At 56.3% G+C, this 19,190-nt stretch overlaps 1 protein-coding gene across 8 annotated transcripts in view; it reads left to right on the top strand.

The window, feature by feature from the left end:
* STARD8 (StAR related lipid transfer domain containing 8) overlaps positions 1 to 19,190 on the top strand; it is a 90,522-nt gene that overhangs the window by 41,762 nt on the left and 29,570 nt on the right. Inside the window, exon 1 of one of the 8 annotated variants that reach the window (XM_029996914.2) lies at positions 1,270 to 1,513. The exons of 6 other annotated variants lie outside the window; for them this stretch is intronic. The gene's annotated coding sequence lies outside the window, so the exon portion shown is untranslated. Of the gene's footprint in view, positions 1 to 1,269; positions 1,514 to 1,913; positions 2,352 to 19,190 lie in introns of those variants that run through there. One more of the 8 variants, XM_029996918.2, reaches the window with a different exon arrangement.

Genomic DNA, 19,190 nt, shown 5'->3' on the forward strand with positions numbered 1-19,190 from the left:
CCTGTTGCTGAGAGCCCCTTCCCTCCAGAGGCAAGGGCTGTGGTGTACAGGGCTGCAGTGGGGGAGCAGAGGCGGTCGGGAGGTTGGTGGGAGGAGGGTCAGGAGCTTGGGGCTCGGGAAGGAAGGAAGGAAGATGTGCATCAAAAGCCTCTCAGACTATGAAAACAATGGAAAAAAGCCTCTGTTTTTTTCCTCGATCCTCACATGTTTGGGTGCTTGGGCAGCCCTCCAACCGGTAATTTCAAGAGAAAAGCTGGTTTGTGGCATCCCTGCAATGTACCTGGTCTCTCCTGTTTTTCTGGCCCTCCCTGTGCCAAATCATTGCCTGGCTCTCCTTGCGTTGCATCTGTGCTCTGTGTGTTCGCCATCAAGCCTCTTGCCCAGTGTCCCGTCGCCTCTGTCTCATGCTTTGCCTCCTCTCTGCTTCTCCTTCCACGCTCAGGCTGGTGCTTCCTGACCTCCAACCCTTATGCCTCCCATTTCTCACAAAAAGATTCCTCCTTCAAGTCCACCTTAAACAGTGTTTTTTCCTCTTAGGCCCTCTATTCTAGACCCTATCCCCTATTTTCTCCTTCACCTTCTTGTGAATAGTCTGTGGCCGGTCCCATCTGACATGACACGGGTCAGGGATCCAGGAGCCAGGTTGTGAGATGTGTGCGCCATGGAGAGGATCTTCCTCACCCTGTGCTGTCGGAGGAGTAACTACCGAGTAAGAAAATCCCCTGCAGCGTGAGGGGCATTTTTAGGAAACAAGTCCCACGAGAGCAGCTTCTTGGCGACTTGCTGCGGCTTGCACCCCTGCTTTTGCCATCTGCTCGGTTTGATGGGCAGGGAGAGCTAGGGACAGCCGGGCATCTCTCCAGAAACTGTCCTGGGGCTCCTCTTTGAGGGGGAACAGCCCGAGGGACCCTCGTGGGCGCTCAGCCCGGTGGGGAGGTTGCAGCTGTTTGGTGTCCCAGCCGTGGGGCCCCCAGCCCACGGTCCGGCATGCGAAGCCGGGGCCGGACCAGTCCCTGCAGTTGCTGCTGCCTGTCTGGAAGCGGAGGGCGGGCGATGGCTGAATGGAGCGGGGTGCTGGGGCAGCGCGGGACGCGGACGGGCTCTGGGATCGTGACGGGTTTCACGCGTGTCGCGGCAGCCCCCTTGCTCAGGCTGCGGCCGGTGCGGCTCCACGGTTTGGCGTGCAGGGCACGGCCTCGGGACCTCCGGCCTCGCAGCCCGGAGCTGGCCGCCGGCAGCGGCGGGAGGGGGGGTCCCGGGGGGGGGGAACGGGCGGGTCCCGGGGCGGAGCCGGCGGGTCCCCGCACCTGCGGCGGCCGCGCTCACACCGACAACAGCCGGAGCCGCGGCTGGCAGCAGCCCCAGCCCGCGGCGGCGCCGGGGCCGAGGGGTCCTGCGCCCTCACCCCCCTTCCTCCTCTTCCTCCTCCCCCTCGCCGGGACTCGGCAGCCGCCCCCCCCCCCCCCCGCCCCGAGGAAGCGCGGTTTTGACGGGGGCGCGGCACAGCCCGGAGGTAAATCAGAAACCTGCGGTTGGGTGCGGGGGGTGTTTGTGTGTGTGTTGGGGGGGAGGAGGGGGCAAATTTCGGAAGATAGCGTCCGGCAGTCTGCTGCGTGCAGCTCCGGAGGATGCTGCTCGGGCCGCGCTGGCAGATGGAGCCGCTTCCAGCAGCGGGACGGTGCTGCCCGGTGGGTTGTTCGGCCCCGGGTGTCCGTGTGTCCGGCTAGACGCGCTGCCGGTACGAGGTGGCTGGTGCTGTAGCCGGGGAGGAGGAGAAGCTCGGAGCTGGTACACGTTTCCTGACATACTCGAGCTGTTACTGGATCCCCGTCATTCCCGGGCTGAGTCACAGCAGCGCGTGGGGTGAGAATCCGCTGCTTCCATGGGAGTCCCAGGGTTCGGCGTGTGAGGCTGCCCTGGCTCCTTCTGCGGCTGCTGACCTGTTCGCTGCCGGCAGACCCATCGCTCAACTAACGGAGGGATGCAAATGGGCTGGCTGCGGGCTTTGGGCTCCTCAGATCTTCTCAGGGCTCCTCTTCACCCACCCTCTACCTGGGATTACTGACGATTAAACCGGTGGCTGGAAAAGCAGAGATTTGCCATCTGATCCAGAGAGTCAGTGAGTTCATGGAAAAACTGCATTGACGTCAGGAGGCTTCGGATCGGGTCCTTGCGCTACAGCGGGGGGAGGCTGGACTCTGCGTTCTGGCTTTTGGCACCACGGGCATGTGTTTCCAGTCGATCGTCTCTTCTGGAGACCTTTGGGTTTGGTAGAAACGGATGGGTTTGCTGTGCGTGCGCAGTTTGTCACGTTGTGAACTAGCAGTAATCTGTCAGACCGTGCTGCCAAGGTGAGAGGCTGTTTTTTCAGGGGCTGTTTGATTGTGGCTAACTTAAACACCAGCTCTTTGTGCATTTGGTTTTGTGGTCTGTGTTTTGGAATGGCTCCTTGCTGCAGGGGAGCCTCTTCTTTTAAAGACCCTCATATAGTCCCAGGATGTCAGAGCGCATATCGTGATATTATTGGCAGAAGTCTGCATTCTTTTCTATGTGCATACTTGAATTCTTATCAATGAATGTGCTTTTCTTCTGTTTACATTTTAACTGAAACCCAGTTAAGAGAGGTAGCAGTGCTGCTGGAGCAGGCGCTGCAGCCCTGGCTGTTCTCCGCACGTGTGTGCTGGTGGAGTCTGCTCCTCGCTGTGAGCCGGGCAGGGGGCACGGCTCAGCTCAAACCCTGTCAGCCTCTCTCCGTTCTTGTAGGGAAAAAATTAGCTCCCACCCTTCTGCCAAAAGCTTGTCAATAATTTCCTTATGTGACAAAACATCCAGTCCCAGTGCAGAACAGGTATCAAACCTGCTTCTGAGGAGGTGCTCACATTCTCTTCGTGTACTTGCGCTTCCTCTGAGAAGTACTTTTCTAATAAAAGACCGACTGAATAAATCCAACCGTGCTTCTGTTAAGCATTCCTTGTCTGCATTGCCTCAAATGTCCAAACCTGAGCGTATGTATGGGACAGGCTGCCAGCAATTTAGTTTCGTAAGAGAACAAAATATGGTTATGCCTAAGGGCACTTCAGTACTTCCCCTTGGTTTTTGTACTAATTTCAAAAAGATTTGAAGGTTCTCAAAGTCAATTGAAGTCGAGTAGGGGAAAGAAAGGTTGCCCTTTCCCTGAGGGCGTAGCAGAGGTTGCTGCGTGACTTTGCAGCGAAGGAGCAAGCCGACAAGTTGGCCGGCGCCGAGCCTTGCAGGTGCTGTGGGGGGTGCTGAGGGCAGGTTGCCTGGTCCCTCTGTGCGGCAGCGGGGCCTGGCAGCAGCGGCAGGAGGCAGGAGGGGAGAGCTGCTGGATGCCAGGCACTGCCCCGGCTTTGCTCTCCTGGGGAACAGGGTAAATCGTCCCCCAGTAGAGAGGACAACCAAGTCTCCTTCCTTAAACTGTTTGTTCCTTGAAGAGCGCGAGACAGTTTGCCTGTTGCAGGAGTTTGCAGACTTGCATTTGCCTGTTGCATGGTTTTGGAAGGGCTTTTGCGTTCAGATGTATGTGGGAGTTCAATCCTCCAAATATAGGCAGCAGTGCCGGCAGCGAGGCTGTGGAGGCAGGAAATACCTCCCGGCACGGTCACTGCGGCCCCGGCTGCGTGGGGAGCTGGGGAGGGTCCTGTGGGACAGTGGGACCTCTGCCCTGCTCCGGGGCTCATCTCCCCAGCCCAGCGGTGCATCACGTAGCACGGGTATCTCCTTCCATCTCCGCCAGCCTGATAACAGAGACTCTGCTTTATCCTTCTGCCCACCAGATTTGGTGAAATGTATTGCCAGAGCCCAGGGATGAAAGCTGAGCTGGTTTTGTGGGTGTAAAAGGCGTTCAGGGGCAGCATGCGGGCTGCAAAGGCTGGGATGCCGTTGCTCTTGCCAGGCCTGCCATGGCTGTGCCGGTCCTGCCGCAGCAGCGGCACTCTGAGGCGAGAGGAGCTACCTGGAGTAGCAGCACCCCAAACCGCGGGTGCTGTCGGCACTGCCCGGGGTGAGCCGAGGTGGGAGCTGAGGCATGTGTGGCAGTGACGTCTGTGTGGAAGTCGGGTCTTCTCGTTTTTCAATTTTCCTTTATCCGCATGCTCTTCCAGCCCCGCTGGGAAGTGGGAAGGAGGTGTTCAGTTGGATTTAGCGCTGGAAGAAAGGCTGTGCTGGAAAGCGGCCGGAGCCTTCCCAGGGACCGGTGGCCCGGGTGGAGGAGCGGTCCGTTAACCTTTGTGCCAAGCTCCCGTGTGCTCCGGAGAGGTCCGGCAGCATGCGGCCACATTCCAGCAAGGCCGGGGGTCTCCCGCCCAGTTAATGATTGAGCCACAATAACCCTTCTTGTGTGAGCCTTTCTGAAAGTCACCCTCCGGATAATTATATTAACTTTTCCAGGCTGCCGGGGCCGGGTGCAGAAATTTAAAGGGACAGGGTCTTTTCCAATGTTTCCAGCAAGACATTGTTTTTTAGGTGCAGGAAGCGACGGCTTGCGGGTTTTCATTGTCTGTCCCGATTAATTTGGCACGTTACTTGCACAGTTCCACACGAGGGATTGTCGGCAGTGTGGAGCTGCATTGGCCTCGCTCTGCCTCTCTCAGTGCTCGTCCCTCCGCTGCCTGGTGCTCCCCCGGAGTGACCCTGGGTGCCAACCCCGAGCCTGTGGGATGCGGCTCCCGCCGGGTCCTGGGGCATCCAGCCCTCATCGCTGGTTGCTCAGCTGTGACACCCACGGGCGGGTGTCTTGCCAGCCCGCTGCTCTTCCCTCTGCCGCTCAGTTAATAATCGACAGGGTTCCCGCACCACGTGGGCACGCTCGCCCAGCGCGCAGCGGTTTGTCGAGCCAGTTGAAGGATCCCTTATCAGAAAAGGGCACTTGTCACCCAGTGCCAGTTAGAGGCAGAGGAAACGTTAACGGCTGGTGCTGGGAACGGGCATTAACAAGCGCGGCAGCTTGAGGGACCTTCCCTGGGGGGGCTCAACCGTTTGGTATCCCGCTGGACGGAGGCACTTTTCCAGCTTGAATTCCTTGTGCTGTCTGTCCCATGGCCGCACTCAGCCGTCCCCTTCTGTGGCTTCCCCAGTGTCTGTCTCGCAGGTCCCACTGAGACGTCCTGGTCTGTGTCACGGATTGCTTCTGCTGGTCAGGGGAAGCTTGGGGCTACCAAAACCGGCTGGCCAGGTGGGGCCGGGCTGCGGTTTGGCATCACACCTCGTGTCTGTGAGATGCAGCCGCTGAGGAGCAGGCTGGTCCCTAGCAGAGTCTCTTTGAGCTGGGTCTAGCAGTCGTGCAGGGTTTGGGAGCTAAGGCGGCAGGAAAACGCTCGCTGCTGCGACTGCGATTGCTGTGCTCGGTGCAGGGAAGGCAGCGGGAGCTTGGGGCGGTCACCGGGATGGATGTAACGTCAGCCTCGGGTCCGCTGACCTGTGTGTGTGGGGAGAGCGGGAGGGGAGGTACGGCAGCTGGGGACCGAGCCCCTCAGCAGCAGAGCGAGGGGTCTCTGCTCAGCCTTGTCCAGCGCCGGCTCTGCCCCTGCCGGGCTGCCCACCTCGGGGGGGACACAGACGGAGGCACGCAGTGTCACAGCCCGGGGTGCTGCAGGAGGGGACGAGCCTTCAGCGGGGTGTGCTTGTGCTCTGCCATTTCTTTGCTCCCCTCCCTGTCTATCCAATGTGACGAGAGTGCCTAGGCTGACGTGGCACTCGGGATAACTGCCGGGACAGCCAGCTGCTGGCACGGGCTGGAGGGCAGCGCGGTCCCGGGGTGAACATCTGGATTTCCATGGAACCCGCAGCCAAGGCTTGGGCCTCCCGTTGCTTAATTGGGAGCAGGAGCTCGACGGCTCCTCCCGGGATGGCACGCCGATGAACCCAAGGGGCCCAGCGCTCCGGAGCCCGGGTGTGCCGGGGGATTTCCTGCCCTTTATCTGGGAGTGAAAAGCATCTGACTGCAACATGTGCACGCGGGGCCTGCAGAGAGCCTGCGCCTTCTGGGCCGGTCACGGGCTCGCTGTGCCCTTTGGGAGCAGGCTTTGATGCCTGTGTTCAAAGCTCGCTGGGGCAGAAGTGATTAACGCTGCTATTTAAGGACTCCACGCTGCCAGCGCTGCCCGTGCCGGCGTATGCGGGTGGCAGCGGGAGAAGGTGCTTCTGACCCGCAAGCGTGTCGCTGCTCAAGTACTATTTATTTGCAAAGGTACATCATGGGGTTTCTATTCTCCCTCTCTTCCCCCCGCCGTGAATTTTACAAGAATATTTTCGCTGCCGTCAAGGGCACGAGTTCAGTTTCTGAATGCCCTTTTGTGTGGTGCAGCACAGAGGAGTCGTGCTCTCTCCCCATTCCTTCTAGGAATGGCAACAAAACGCTTCCGCCGCACCCCTCGCCGGGTGCTCCAGCCGCTCTGCTGCCGCCTGTTTTGGGGGGACGAGGTCAAACCGACAGCCCCACGGCAGGCTGCCAGCTGGAAACCAGGCGTTTGTGGAGCCAGGGCAGTAAATCTGCAAGCATGGAGGGATCCGTCCCTGAGCTGCGCGCCTCTTCCATGCGACTGCAGGCTGTGCAGGAGCGAAGCAGAGGGGCTGGGGGGCTTGCCCCCCTCCCATCCCCTTGCCTTCCCACCAGGGACCCGTGTCTGCAGAGTGGGGTGGCTGGTAGCTCAGCCTGGGGCTGGGGAAGGAAGCGCAGGCAGAGAGGACAAGAAAGCGAGCGTTTAAAGAAAAAAGGAAGAAAAAAAGGGAAAGACTGAAGACGAGGAGGCTTTGCTGCAAGCACTGGGCTAAAAGCTGGGCTTGGGGGTGGCGGGTCAGGCTGGGGAGGGAGGTGGAGCGGTTCCTGGGGCTGCAGGCGGAGGTTTGCTCAGGGGGCAGCTGGCGAGGGGCGGCTGGGGGTCAATTCCCTCTGCTGCTCCAGTTTCCAGTGAAACTGGAAATGGCCACAAGCAGTGGCAGGCAGAGGTGTCACGAGGCTGTGGGACGGTGACGCTCAGCGTGACTCAGAGCGCACTTGACCTCGTTTCATCAGTGTCATTGGGCAAGAGCAGGACGGCTGGGCAGTCAGGGCCGGCGTTTCAGCTTCGTTTTCCGAGACAGAGAATTGCTCCGCAGCCGCTGTATGCCTTCCTGAGCAAACCTCCCGGGGAGGCTGTGCCCTGGTGAGAGCCACTGGCATGAGCCTCCTGGACATGGGCATGCACCGGCCTTAATGGCTGGGGCTGGGCATGAACTCTGTATCGTTTCTCCTGGGATAAAGTCCTGGGAGCTATGGTAGTGTCTCAGGAGCAGCAAGAATTTAGGAGGCAGTGGTTCTCCCCCAGCTAAAAATAATGGGCTTCTAAAAAAAAAAAAAAAAAAAAAAAAAAAAAGGCTTGAAGGACTTAAGTGCGCCTGAGATTGTGTATATAAGAAGACAAGTTGTCAGTACCTGCCGTGTGCTGGGGTGCCCCATTGCCCTGCCTGGGTCCCCTCAGCCCCCTCCCATTCCCCTCTAGCCCAGGGACCCCTTCCCGGCCGATGGGAGGATAAGCGTTGGCTTGACAGGCGATGGCAAAGCTAGCGTGTCCCTAGCAGTGGTGTATCCCCTCCCTTTTGTTTCATTCAGCATCCTCGTGCCCATCTCCAAATCTTTTTATCTTGCATTACAAATGCTTCTGATTCTGATCTTTTATTGCTAGTTTGGAGCAGGGAAAGTTTCTTGCTGGACAGTTATATGGCCTCATTAGTTTCTGTGCTGCCTAAATCTTCTCTGCCTACAGGCCAGCTTGGCAGCGGCTACCTGGGAATCACAGAGGAAGGTACCTGTGCGTCTGCTGTTTGTCTTCCCAGGGCCTCATCCTGTCAGGAGGACGGATGAGTGTTGTGTTGTGGCCATCCTGTAGGCCATCCAGGGCTGGTAGTGTGACAAGAGGGCTGCAGAAATTAAGCTGAAGTCCAAATAAATGATTTACAAGTGCCGCTGTAGGACGTTGCATCGTTTCCTCCCCAGTCCAGGAGGAATTACTGTCCTGTAGCAGAGGCATCCGAGTGTGGCACGAAGTCCATGGCCGGCGAGGGTGCCTGCTGTTGAGGTGCTGGAGCTGCTCTGCCGAGGTGCGGGACGTGCCCTGCCAGCCTGGCAGCGCGGGTGCTGGGATGCCGGGGACGTGGGGCCAAGCAGGTAGCGATGGGGCAGCAGTGCCGGCATCCCGCATCCCCTCGGCCGCCTGCTCGGGCAGCAGTCGGGGCTCTCGGCCGACACCGCGGCTCCCCGTCCCCAAAGGCTGCGGGAGGTGAAACCCCAGCTGCCATCTTGCTGCTGGCAGCGGTGACAAGCACATGCAGCAGTTTTGCTCTGAAGACCGTTTAAGTTTAGAGGTGCTTTTATTGTCCCTGTAAAATGTATACCAGGCGCAGTACAGCAGCGGGAGTGCTCGGGGCTCCCGCAGTTTGCCCGGCTGCGCTCTCAGTACATGCCTCCGTGCACTTCACATTGCTGCAGACTTCAGCTGCTGGAGAGGTCCGTCCTCAAAACTGCTAGCGTCAGCCGGACGGGACATCTGCTGGGTCTGCTGCATGATTTGCTCTTCCCTAACACCTTCCATGTGGGCATCTCCAGAGGCTTGAGATACCAAAATGCTTACGTGATCACTGGATTTCCTTGTACAGCTTGTCTCCGCAGAGTCAGAAGAACAACCCTGCTCTCTTGGACCCTGCTTGGCCATTGCAGAAGCATCCTTCTGCTATGGAGCTCTCCAAAGCACTTGTTACCGCTCTCCAGGATGACTGCCAGCTCATGCAGGCTCTCCTCCTGCAGGGATTGCTGGATGCCTCAATACATGAGGCAAGAAATCATGGACTGAACAGAAATTCTCTCTCTTCTCAGGAGGCAGGCGTGATCTCGTGCTGAACCCCTGACTTGTGCTCCGGGCGGACACTTGCTTTCCAGCCAAGTGGAAGCTGACCCCGCTGCTTTCCTTTCCCACGCCCAGGGCCTGCACACACCTCTGCAGCACGACTTTTCCAGTGCTGCTGCTGTTCAAAAAAACCAAAAAGCAACAAGTATTTTAGGCATTTTGCAGCAGCAGCTGAATTGTATCAAACTACTTTGTGCATCTGAGACTTAAAGCCCTGAGTATACATTTTTGAAGGGGCACATTTAGGGAGGCGTTGCGGTCTGGTGACAAGGGAAGCACTTTTGCAAATGCGGGGAGCTGGGCTGTGCTCCTGGCTTTGCTCCTGACTGCTTCAGGAGAGGCTTTGCCTCAGCTTTCTCCTCTGTAGAAGAGAGATCACAGAATTGCCTTCTCTGTAGATTGTGACCTGTGAATGCAGGGGGACGCTACCGAATCCTGCCACCAAGTTTTACTTATTGGTCCTGCCCCATTACCGTTCCTCTCCAGCAGCCCTGGCAGTGCCCGTGCCCACGGCAGTGCCCGTGCCACCGCGCTGGCGCGTTGGTCGGAGGGATCTCCCGGGCTGTTTGCTTTGGAGCCTCCTTGACCGACTGTTTTGAGACAGCTGCCTCTCCGTGTCTTGGGTTTCCTGGATTTCTTCTCTCTTTTTCTTTCTTGTATTTTGTGTAGGGATGTTGGTATGAAAACAGCGTTTGTACTTCCGAAGCCCCCATATGTCGCTTTGCTCCCCAGCCCAGCTGGAGCAGACGCGGTGCTATGCCTGCACAGGGTGGGAGCTGTTGGCTTTGGGGGCCGGTATTGCCGGGGGTTTGGGGGCCGGCCGGGGCCATGCCGCTTTGCCTTTCTCTTTGCAGCTTTCTAATGGCAGTTTGCACGTGGGGACCCCGTCCCTGCTCTCTGCGGGAAGCTCGGGAACCGCATTTCTAGCTGCAGAACGGCACAGCACACTTCCTTAGGGAGCCTCGTAGGTGACCCGGGACTAATGCACCCCGCGGGAGGGCTCTTGGAGAAGGGGTGGGGAGGGGGAGGCGCAGGTGCAGCCCCCCGGCCTCCCCAGCTGCGTGGGCCGATGCAGGACCTCCAGTAATGCGAACAACTGTGCGAGCTCCTCCTCTGCCCAGCGGCTTTGGGAATGGAGCCTGCGTTCATGGAAAATTAAGAGTAAGTCCCAGGCTATGAGCCTGTTTTGAGGGTCTGGTGCTTTCCTTATCAGAAAAAGAGTTTGCGTTTGGATTGTGGATTTTGGACCATTTTTGCTCAAGACCTGGAGATGCTGCAAGGACACAGGGACTTCTGCCAGGTGGCTCCTCTCTCATCGCCAGTCTGGAGCACAGACACCTTGAAATACCCTGAGACCCTGAGGCATGCAGGTGCAGCTGAGTTTGCAGCAGGGACTGAAAGGGTTAAAGCTGCTTTGCAGTGTGATTTTTTTTTTTTAAAAAAAAAAAAAAAAGCCATTTCCTTCATGTCCAGAGACAGTTTATTTTCTGGGCATTCTTCGGGACTCAGGGAGGTGCCTTTTCTTTAAGGCATTTCCTGTAAGCAAGTTTATATTTGGACTGGGGCGGGTGGGGAGAGGAGGTGGGTGCTGGGGAGGGGTCCAGCGGCCAGAGCCGAGTGACCTCAGCTTTTGGCTCCTTGTCCTAAATTGTTCGAGGTGGCAGCCGCGGGAGCAGTGACCACAGGACCGGCCGGCTGTCGAAGCGGGGTCCCCCGTGTCCCGGCCCCCAGCAGCACTCCCGCCCGCAGCACCCGAAACACCCGTTTGCACAGACGGGTCAGAGCAAACAGGACGGCGTGAAGCTGTCAGTGGAGCAGCCAGCCCTGATTTACATTAAAGCCTCAGTGTTTAAAAATAGGAACAAAATCCCGTTACCAAGCCTTGCCTTTGCAATCCCCCCTGCGTTGTTCTTGTGGCTGGTTTGTCCCCACGGCGCGTTTCGGAGCCGGGGGCCAGCGCCCAGCGTGGGGGGGGCCATGCAGAGCAGGTGGCTGAGCGGCTGCCCTGTGTTCCTCTGCAAAATGGAGTTACTGTGCAGGGGGATTATCTGCTTCGGGCTGTCCTCATGGGTGCCGTGTTGTGCCGTGCCATGCTGGCCGCTGTGGTGTGGCCAAACCGTGGGGTGATCTACCCAGGACGGGCTGGCTGCTCCCCTCCGCCTCGCGGGGTGATGGAGAGTGAGGGCTGTTTATTGCTTTGTCTGCAAAAACTGTCGGAGAGGAACTGTGCACTCTGGAAAATAAAGCTGCCCCTAGCCGGGGAGTGTGATTTGGAGTAAGGATTTCAGCTGACCTCGCTGCTCAGGCAGTAGCTCTGATGGGAATTCACATTGTGCCGGCTCAGAGAGCAGCTGCCTTGGGCTTGGAGCTGAGGAGCTGTTGTGTTTGTCTTCCCTCTCATTGCTTCTCCTTGCTAAGTAGTGACCTACTAAGACACTGTTAAGTCCTTCTCTAATGTCTGTAGGGTTTTCAGGTTAGCATGGAATTAGCAGGAATTTATGGAGCAGGCAGGTTGGTCTACACCATAATTCAGCACTGCTAACGCCAGAAAATAGGTGTCTGTCTTTGCCCAAGAAGTGGTCAATGCCAAGAAAAGGTGACTTGCCATCCTCTTCCACCCTTTAAGACCATCCCTTCCATTACCTTTAAGATGATGAAGATAAGTGCTGCTGGACCCCAAATTCTGATCTCTGTCTAATTCCCTCCCCCAAGGTGGCTTTGATTTCGATTAAAAACAAAAACAATCAAGCAAATATGGTAATATATAAGATCATCAAAATTTACTGTGCTCTTGATGTCTGTAGTGCAGATTTAACTCTTTTTCCACTGATACTTGACTAGACCTTAATTCCTGTGCAAGGTCCTTGGAGCCTGCAGCTGGAGCCCCGCTGCCCCGGGGGTGAGACGCAGCAGGCTGGGCTCACCTCCGAGGCAGCACCGTGGTTCAAGCAATTCTCCCATTGTTCCCCATGCCAAGTTCCTTCTCCCCCATTTTGTTTTCTTTTTATTACTGTGATTTCCTAACATCGGAAGAGGCGAGTTATGAAACTGGAGTTATCCAAACACGTCTTGTTTGAAGATAGCGTTTCATCCAGCAGATGCAGCTTCCTGCTCTGTAAATGGTTTCCATTGTTTCGTGTTGGCTCCTGGCCCCGTCTCTGCCGGGGCCACTGGTAGTGTCGCTCAGCTCTGGCAACCCGAGGAGTAGTGGTCCCAGCCACGAAATGCTGCTGGCCATGTGGTGGTGTGAAAAGGCTGAACTGGGAACACTGGTATTCTGTAGATAGCCTCCAGAAAATGTTTGGGAGGCTCACTGGAGGCTGCCTCTTTGCACAGGTGAACAAGGCAGCGTGCCTGCTGTGAGGCTGCTGCTGGGGTGCTGGCTCGGTTGGCCGCTGCTCCAGCAAGGGATGCTCAGGTTTCCCAGTATGTGTCCGCTCTTCCAACAAGACCCTGTGTGGAGGGGCTAGTTGGTGCCGTTTCTGCTCGAACACACACCAAGTGTGTGCTCCAAATAGCCACCTTGCTGATACTTGCTCCTGGGATTCCGTATGTTTGAACAGGATTCAGACTGTGGGGCGCGTGACCAGATGCCCGCTGTTGAAATGGACACGAGACACAGTGCAGAGAGCAGTTAAAAAATACGGTACTGGTATCAGCACCGCTCTTTCAAATTTTGGTTGCAACCTGGGATTCTCTTATGCTGGGCCAGGTAGAAAGATAGCCGCTGGTCTAATGGTTGACATCCAGACTGCAAAAGAGCAAGGAACCAGGGAAGAGAGGGTAAATAAAATAAGGTGGTGATGATCAGTGTGATGAGGATTATTCCCAGCAGAAAAGAAGCCGCATAATTTTTAAATCTTTCGTAGGCACTGGAGAGAGAGAGAGGGTTTGGAGACCACCCTTGGGTGCCTGCCGGCGGTGCTGCCGGGCGGCAGTGCTCCAGCTGGGGCTGCGGTGTGTTGGGTGGGCAGCCTGGCCAGGGCTCGTGTCGGCAGCCCCAGGCGCTCCCTGCACTGGTGCAGGATATTTCTGCCAAACGTGACATAGAAAGCATTGGGAAGAACGGAATTGATTTTTGTTTAAAGATGTTTTGTTATCACTGGGAATCGGAGACCTAAGGCTGTGTTTGCTGGAAAGCCATCGAGCCCACAGTCGACATTACCCACTGTAAAGGAGTGGGAGGAAGAAGAGCCTTCAGAAGCGTGTGCCGCACCGTGTTTGCTCAGCGTGTCCCGGTCATCCAGCTTCATCTGGGGCAGCATGAGTAATGCCAAAACCGTCCCTGTGTCAGAGGCAAAAGGATTTGGCTTTGGCTGTGTTTGTGCCCTGGTCTCTTTTCCCCTTGGGTTTTGCATCTGTTAAGTTTCTCTGGCGAAAAACCCTGCAGACTGCTCTCAGTCAGATTTGTAGCCGTGCAAGCACTCACACCAAAACCCTCTCTCTTCGGTAGCCAGAAAAATGCCAGCTGACTTTGCTCTGATTTTAAACGTTTGATCCAGAAAGCAAAAATGTGTGAATTAATTTTCTCACCGGGTAGTTAAATAGGAAATGTGACTGAAGAAAACAGTGATCTGCTTCTTGAATAGCTGCTACAAATATGACAGAAGTGTTTATTGGTGAAACAGGAGGCTGATCTTACTTCTCGTTACTGCCTGGTAAGGCGGGTGGTGGGTGGAATCTGTGTTGTGGTGGTGAAAAGCTGGAAATTCCACTTTGCAGCACAGATGTGGGTGCTGGGGGGGAGGGCAGCCTTGCCCCCCCCCTCCCGGCTGGTACGGCTGCGATGTTTGCTGTCCTCCAAGACCCCCATCATGAAAACAAACCTGCACTGTGGGGTATAGTAATTCTCTAAAGTACACTATTAGTTCTGATTTTTAGAGAAAGTGTGAGACGTGGTCCCCAGAGTGAGGACATCTGCCACGAGAGGGGGGCGTGCCTTTTCGTCCTTCCCATTTTAGACTCCCTGGTTGTGGGGTGGCACGGTGGTCTGCGTGCCAGGCGGCTGAGGTGTCTGCCCAGACCATCTGGTTTCTCCGTGGGCTGCCGTGGCCCTGGGAGCTCTGTGCCGTGGAGCCCCAGCAGAGGTTTTGGGGAAGAGGAGCTGCAGGTCCTGGTCTGGTGCTCCTCCCTGGCTGTCTGCTCTTGGCCACAGGTGGGAGCAAATCCTGGTCTGCATGGTCCTCTGCTCTTCTGCTGCTCTCCTCTGGGTGCCTCGCCACCATGAGTGACATGGAGATGAAGCCGGGAAGTTACTGGGGGGGTCCTCTTGCAGCTGAAGGGCTTGGGTGAGGATGTGTTTGTGTCTGGTGGAAAGCACGCTCCTGCTCTGGCATGCAGGTTCAAAGAGATGGGTGAGGTGCCCACGTCAATCCCTGTCCTGTCCTCCCTGATCAGTCCACAGACGCTGGGAGAGATCCCTGTGGTGGCGGCAGGACATGTAGCGTGGGAGTGAAGAAGCGGCCAAGAAAGAGAAAAGTCAGAGCTCGCTGGTGAGCCGAAGCTGTTGTGCCTCGTGCTCCATTCCCTGGGTGCGCGGATGCTGCGAGCCCTGACCTTGGACTTGCAAGAAAGCGGTACGTAGCCTGCAACTCGAGCGGGCTGCGAGTGGCTGAAGGATTCTGGGCAGCGGGGAGGTGGAGGCAGACGGGGACTTGGCTGAAGGCGAATTTTCGGTGGATTGCCTTTCTCTGTCGGTAGAGCCTGTTTTGAGAGGAGCTGGGTGTGCCCCAGACCTCTTCCTCCAGCGCAGGAAGCCGTGCCGGGGGTCACGCTGTCCCTGGAGCTCGGGCACAGCTGTCCTGCTGCCGCTGCAGCCCGCGCCGGCGATGCCTGCCTCTCCTGCTCTTGTTCTCCACAGCTTTCCCACCTGCTTGAGCAGCAGTGATTTTTTTTTTTTAATTAATTTATTTCATTTTTTTGCATGAATGGAGCATGTTTTTGTGAATGTGCTTCACGGGATGTGAAGCCGCAGATGTTTGCTCATTAATTAAGTTTTGCAAAACTGCTGCCGGAAGCAGCGCCAAGCACTTGGCAGAGCTCTGTGGTTTGACGTTTTTCCTTCCTGCCCCCTTCTCAGCTATGCAAAGCCTTAGCTAGCCCTTCACTCTGCGATGGCAGCCCCTGCCTCTGCCCCTTCTTATCTCCTCCTTCAGAGCTGTGCTTCAGGGTGGCATCTCTCATTTTGAGGTGGTGGACTGAGGTCCCCCAGGCAGGGTCCTGTGAAAGGAGCCCATGTCTCGTGTCTCTATTTCTTTGGCCACAGCTGTCGGAGAAGGCAGAGGATAATGAGGTCAGAAGTCTCAATGATCAGTATTTGGTAAGGTTCGCTGACATTTTATCTTTTGTCTCCATAGAGAGGAGGAAAACACGGTGAATTAAGAGCATCTGTCTTGGCAGGGCCAGCCCTCCCTGAGTGCCCGGCCCTGGGTCGGGATGGGGTCCTGCCTACTGGGACCTGAAGCCTCTGAGATCCCAATCTCCTTTACTGCAAATCAACACGGAGATCTCGGGCTGTCCTTGGGCTTCTCTCTGGCTCCGCTGGCAGAGCCGGTCACCTGCCCAGCTGCTTCACCTGGGGAGGTTACCTGTTCTTTGGTGGTACGTGCCACTCCTTGAACAGGAGCTGTGCTCGTAAATGGCTCCTGGCAGCGTGGAGATAGCACGGATAAATATAACTCCGCATTGCGTAAGCCTGTGTTTTGCCCATTATTGAGGCACTCTTGCTTCATGGCCAGGCTCCGAAGCCCATCGGGGTATTGAATGATGCACTAGTGGCTTTGACAGCACTTTCCCCATTTTCTAACGCTGCTCCCCTTTCCCCCATCTCCAGCTTTGCCTGGGGCTGGCCGTGAGCCGGGCTGTGCCGGCCGTGGGCAGGAGGAACCACGGGCTGCCAGCGAGCTCCTGCCTGCACGGCCACCGCAGTGGGTCGGTGCCATGGACCTGCCGCGGTGCAGAGCTGCCAGCAGCTGGTGGGGGATGTCCTGCCTGCCGCGGGACGGCTGCGAACGCCTCCTGGTTGATGCCTTGTTATCTCTCTGGCCCAGCCGGTTGGCATGTGTAATTTATTCAGTAATGGCTCCTTGTCCAGAGGGGAAAAGAGTAACAGCAGTCAGGGCTTGGGAAGGAGGAGAGCAAATAAGGGAAAATGGGCACGGCAGGTGCGGTTCAACCTGTCTGATGATGCTGGTGATGTAAACCAGCAGTCAAGGTTGTGTCAGCGGGACACCAACCACTAATCCTACCCCCTTGTTTTGGGATGGCATCCTCTGGCAGGGTGGGCTGGTGGCTGCACTGAGACCTGGAGCAATCCCACCTTCAGCAGGGCTGTTTTGATGGATAGCCTGAAGCAGTACTTGGTATGCCTCAGACCTTTCTCAGGGCAAAAAAAGTGTGAGGGGAGAAGCTGTAGGTTGCGTGGAGGAAAATGAAAGGACAGAAAGAGGTTCTGCTCAGGTCGACCCCTCTCCCCCTCGGCAGGGGCAGGGCGGGAGGAATGGCATGTGCTGCTTCCCAGGAGTGTGGGCAGGGACTGCGGAGAAAGCCCCATCCATCCGCCCATGCTGAGCGGTCCTCTGCATCCCTCTGCCATGCCAGCCCGCAGGGCCCGGAGTGGGGATGGACACGGGGGAGTTTTGCAGTGGAAGTGGGATGAGATGCCATATCCCACACCTCTCTCGGGAAACACTCTGGAAAGTCGTGGAGAGCAAAGATCAGCTCCTCCGGTCCAGCTCAGTGATCTTAGCCAGGAGGTACCCTGTGACCCTCCGCAGGTCTGCAGGCAGGTTGTTGGCAGGTAGGAACGAAACGCTTGGTGAGCAGCCGGCAGGCAAGAGCAGCGAGTCCTTCAGTGCAGCGGTCACGGGTCACTATCGCCACGCACACGTGTGTGCGTCTGCGCGTGTGAGCCAACGTGCTGGGCAGGGTGTCGGAGCGTGCCCAGCCGTGCGCACGTGGCTGTAGCTCGCTCAGACGAGCATCAGGCGAGCAGCTGTGCATCCATGCATCCAGGCACTGGAACTTGCATTTTTTTGGACAAAAAAAGGCTGTCTCAGATGGGGCCAGATAGCGAGCGGCTGGTGGGCTGGTGCTGCTTGCCCCCTGAAGATGCTGAGGTTGACCAGGACTGCCGGCATGCTGGGCTGGCCCTTTGCAAGAGGACGGGAATAGAGATTTTCACAGCCTGCCATTTCAAAGCATCTCAGCACTGAATTTTTCTAACCACTTGTGAAAGCCGAGTGTTAATTAAGGGCTTTGAGTCCCTTCAGAAAACATGCACGCGAGAGTCAAAAATCAGTGACTCATAAAAATAGACACGGATGAGTTTTAGAAGGATGTGAGCTGATTGATTTACCACAAATGACGTTAGCTTGCAGCTCTGAGGTAGAAGTTTTCTGAGGCAAAGGTTTCCTCAAAAACGTCAACAGGAGAATTGCCGCACGCTAGTGAGACTGAAAAGTAACGCTTGCTTGAGAAGATACAAACATTTTAAAGCGTTGTTCTGAAGGATGCAGAGATAACTGCTGGGGAAGTTTACATGTGTAAAATACTGCCGTGCAAAGCACCTAAGCATGCGACTGAGGCGGCCCTGGGGGCCTCCGAGGGTGGGCAGCCCCTCTGAGGTGCGGGGACGATGCTGCCGAGGTCCCTCACCCTGCAATGCGCGGTCGTACGAGCTTCGAGCCCTGCGGAGGGCTCTACCTGGCTGGTTTCCCACTAGCCAAGGAGACCCGAGTGAGCACCGTGACAGCCTTTGCTTTGGTCCTCCTGCCCCAAAACGATGGGCAGAGCGGGGCTGCCCCACTGTGCGTGGCTGCTGCAGCAGAGGTTTTGTTGCAGAGTTTCCTCCGTGTGTGATCACAGGTGGATATTCCAGTATGGCTGTCTTCAGGGCAAAGTTTTCCTAGTATAACCCCTAGAAAGCATTGGACGTGGGCTGGAGCCTTCATCAGCCCTGCACATAAGCCCATCATCAGGAGGGGAATTTGTCTCCCGTTAGCAGCGGACTCCTCCTCGCTGTGTCTGGCTGCGAGCACCAGCGAGACCATTGTGCTGTTGGGACAACACTTAGCCGGGCAAGAAAACCCCAAGTAGGTCTTGCTGTGACAAATCTTCTTTTACTTACGCAGGGGCTTTCACATGGAAGGGAAGCTGGAAAAAACATGCCCGTTCCTGCCAAAAGTCACTGCTTTGCCAGTAACTGGCCTCTGTTTTCTAATGCTGCTTCTGCAAATGCTTGGTGTGTTGAATTAGGGCTTCTGCTGCCTTCTAACCCATGGGCTTCTCCTTGGCCTGACCTTGGGGAGGTCTTCCTCTGCTTCTGACCTTGCTGTCTGCAGCCACAGCACTGACTCTGATGCATTCAGCGTCATAACTTCCCTTGAGCTGGAATAGCTGTGCAAGGGTGTGTGAGCTCCTATGCCTGTAAATTCCTTGGAAGGCTGGGAAGTACTTTGTTAATTAACAAAACTGAAGAAGAGAGTCATTTTAACCATCTCCGAGAAGCGTTTCCTATTGCTTACAAGCAAAGGTCTGGGTTTCAGGACTATCCTTTGGCTACGGACCAGTCCCATTCCCTCCATGCATCCTCAGCTCATGCCTCTGCCGTGATGTGAACAGGCTCTTTGGCCATGTCCCACGAGGCTTTGCTTGCTTCAGCTCCTCAGAAAATGCCATGTTATACTTAAAGGGCCACGTTTTGGACTGTGTCTGGGTTGTGGGTAGGCATGTCCGTGGAAAGGGGCGCAGGGCTGGCTGGCTGGCAGAGATGGCTGTGCTGGTTTCTCTGGTGGGTGACAGAGAGATGGGACCAAGCCAGGTAAGCAGAGTCTGCCATTCCCGTAGTTCGTCTTCCATTGGGATTCAGCATCTTGACTGTCAGGCCAGCATATGAGTCTATAACATTGCTTGAGGCCAGCTTTTGCATCCTGTTTTGTAATATTCCCTGACATTCCCCACATTCCTGGCAAGGAGACTTCTGTATTTTTTTGAAATGTTCCTTTGTCTCTTTGCGAAACTGTGACATCCTTTAAAGCTACTTCTCCAAAAGTCAGTTGGCCTGCTCTCTCCAGCAGCTGCTGTTCGCTTCATAAAGAAAAGGAAGCCTTGAGCTTCAACTCCAGCCCCAACACCATCTCCTTCCAGTGGGGAGAAAGGGGAAAAAAGGAGAGAGGAAGGGCCGTGGACTCCTGTTTGACTCAGGTGACCTCTGTAAACCTCAGGTCCGTGCTATCGGGTTCCACCCTTGTCCTAAGGTTTCACTCTGACCTCCATGTCTTTGTGATGATT

Source organism: Aquila chrysaetos, chromosome 21 (genome assembly GCF_900496995.4).
Source record: "Aquila chrysaetos chrysaetos chromosome 21, bAquChr1.4, whole genome shotgun sequence".
Classification (NCBI taxonomy): Eukaryota; Metazoa; Chordata; class Aves; order Accipitriformes; family Accipitridae; genus Aquila; species Aquila chrysaetos.